Below are 3,408 nucleotides of genomic sequence, written 5' to 3'. Positions count from 1 at the left end.
AGTTCATAGTTTTTCTCTTTTTACTTGTAATATAAACATTTCTAAAATTAATGTATTTTTTGATTGTTCTTCGTATTTTCTGTCTTTTTTTAGTGCCTTATTTTGCTTTTTTTGCAATACCTAGTGCCTTTTCCGGCCTTTTTCGCTATTTTGTTTTGCCTTTTTTTGCAATATCCAGTGCCTTTTTNCCTATTTCGTTATTTTATTTTGCCTTTTTTATAGGTTTTTAGGTCCTAAAAATCCGTTCCCTGGTTATCTGTTTACAGGAACGCCAAAAATATTTCCTGAAAACACACATCGATTTACATCTTTTATCTCACCTCCGACACAGAATTGTTTTCGTACAAAATTACGCAAAAAAGCTTTCTCGTTCGTTTTTGGGTATGCCATTGTTACGAATTTCGAAAGTTCGAAAATACAATTCGGATTGCAGCATACTATTTCTTCGATTCGTAGCAAAATCCTAATACAAAAGAATTGCAGAATAGGGGTGTTATTCATTATGAATGGACATTTTTCGTTTAACAGCATCGCGGGATAGAAAAAAACGATTTAATCCACCCGTTCCGAAATGGTCTAAAGACACAGTTTTAAATATCCGAGTGATATATATAATTGATGAATACATATGTATCTCCCTTTTAAAAACTCATTTATATATACTTTACTCTAAACAACTCTCATATATATGTATGTCTTCATACCAAATTTCCAGTTCATGTGAATTATTGTTCCCAATTTTTGGCTGATTAAAAATGCCACGCCTATGCTCCACGTTCCCTTTTAAAAACCCATGTATACAAACTTTACTATAAGCAAAGAACATAGATAACAAGAAGGGACAACTCGTTATAATTGTAGCGAAAGCGCGCAACAGGGGCGTGCCTTCTCTTTTGCCGTAGTGCGTTTTCTGATTGGATGAAAAGAGAAGGCACGACCCTGTTGCTCACTTTCGCCACAATTATAACGAGTTGACCCTTCTTGTTATCTACGTTCTTTGCTATACGCACCTACCATGGATATGTATTCATACCAAAGTTCATTATATTCACGCCTGTGGAATGTGCCACGCCCCTTTCAAAAACTAATTTATATATACCTTACTATAAGACCCTACCATAGATACATCTGCATACTAAATTTCAACTTCATGTGACACATGGTTCCGGAGTTATAGCTGTTAAAAATTTCCACGACTATGAGATGTGCCACGCCCCCCTTTATAAAACCATTTATATATACCTTACTATAGGCCCCTGCTGAAGGTATGTCTTCACTCCAAATTTTAAGTTGATGTGACTTATGGTCCGAAGTTATAGTTTGTAAAATACTCCACGCCTATGGGATGTGCCGCGCATCTTTTTATAAACTCATTTATATATACACTCCTCATCGTACCAGTTGTTCTTTTGGGCTCGCTGAAATCCGACTACTTCTTCGGTGGTGGTACTTGATANATATATACATATTCGTACATAAAATGACCAACTATATCATAGCTCAAAGAAGTTCAGGCAAAGAACATAGATAACAAGAAGGGACAACTCGTTATAATTGTAGCGAAAGCGCGCAACAGGGGCGTGCCTTCTCTTTTGCCGTAGTGNTTCTCGTTTTTCGATCCGGAGACAGCCAGGTAGCTTGATGGATCTTTTTATGCTTGAACCTAGTACTGCATACTACCATGTTTCGGGCCTTGGCGAAGTCGATCAGCCTTAATCCGTTGTCGGACATTTCGTCGTGGTGGCTGGTTCCAAAGATCCGTTCCTTGCCTNATTCATACCAAAGTTCATTATATTCACGCCTGTGGAATGTGCCACGCCCCTTTCAAAAACTAATTTATATATACCTTACTATAAGACCCTACCATAGATACATCTGCATACTAAATTTCAACTTCATGTGACACATGGTCCCGGAGTTATAGCTGTTAAAAATTTCCACGACTATGAGATGTGCCACGCCCCCCTTTATAAAACCATTTATATATACCTTACTATAGGCCCCTGCTGAAGGTATGTCTTCACTCCAAATTTTAAGTTGATGTGACTTATGGTCCGAAGTTATAGTTTGTAAAATACTCCACGCCTATGGGATGTGCCGCGCATCTTTTTATAAACTCATTTATATATACACTCCTCANGTGGTTCCACTGCTCGCATATGTCGGTTTGTTGAAGAGTGCTCTCTGAGAGCAGGGGTGAGAGTCGAGTAGCGAAAGCGCTGGTTGTCTGTTGTGATGCAGCTTTTCGATGTTAAGCTTTCCTTGCATATTTGGGCGCACATTTTTTGCTGCACAGAGGCGGATGCGTATCTTGGCTGCAACAAAATAGTGATCCGAGTCGATGTTTGGGCCTCGGAGTGTGCGTACGTCTAAAACACTGGAAGCGTGCCTTCCGTCTGTCATAACATGTTCGATTTGGTTTCTCGTTTTTCGATCCGGAGACAGCCACGTAGCTTGATGGATCTTTTTATGCTTGAACCTAGTACTGCATACTACCATGTTTCGGGCCTTGGCGAAGTCGATCAGCCTTAATCCGTTGTCGGACATTTCGTCGTGGAGGCTGGTTCCAAAGATCCGTTCCTTGCCTACCCTGGCATTGAAGTCGCCAAGCACGATGTTGATATCATGACGGGGGCAGCGCTCGTACGTGGGGTCTAAGCGCTCATAGAAAAGATCCTTGGATACCTCATCCTTCTCTTCCGTCGGGGCATAGGCGCAGATAAGCGAGATGTTGAAGAGTCTCTCTTTGATGCGGATTATGGCTAGACGCTCGTCCACCGGGGTGAACGACAGTACTCGGCGACGGAGTCTCTCTCCTACCATAAATCCAACTCCGAATATGCGCTCCTTTACATGGCAGCTGTATCAGATGTCGCAAGGCCCCAGACATTGCTTGCCTTGCCCCGTCCAACGTATTTCTTGAATGACGGTGCTGTCAGCTTTTGTCCTTACGAGGACATCAACCAGCCGGGCAGAGACCCCTTCCCCATTAAGGGTCCGAACATTCCAGGTGCATGCCCTCAAATCGTAGTCCTTTAAACGTTTGCCGCGGTCGTCATCATAAGGGGGCTCTCATTCGAGGCTTTGCCTTGCTTCTTCACTGGAAGTGGTTTTTACGTGGCAGGTCCCAAGCCCAGCGCACAACCCATTGCTGGGACGGGGTGGGTTTGCAACCAAATACACGTTTATATAGCGAGCCGCTTGCTCCAAGCAGACACCCGCTTGCAGGCGCACCTACTGTTGGACAGACGCTGCAGACTTCAGTGAGTCCTTAAACCGAATAAGTCGGAGTGGCCCCACTGAAGCTCCCTCTCCTTACGACACGACGCAAGGCTCCACTCGGATTGGTTACCGAATCTCGCACATGGGTTGCTCCCGTTGCCCAGAGTGCGCGAACGATGACGCAAG

The sequence above is a fragment of the Rhagoletis zephyria genome, unplaced genomic scaffold (assembly GCF_001687245.7).
Source record: "Rhagoletis zephyria isolate East Lansing unplaced genomic scaffold, Rhagoletis_zephyria_1.1 Rzeph_scaffold_03696, whole genome shotgun sequence".
In the NCBI taxonomy this organism is placed as follows: domain Eukaryota; kingdom Metazoa; phylum Arthropoda; class Insecta; order Diptera; family Tephritidae; genus Rhagoletis; species Rhagoletis zephyria.
The sequence above is the reverse complement of the archived record's forward strand: the minus strand, read 5'-3'. Positions refer to the sequence as shown.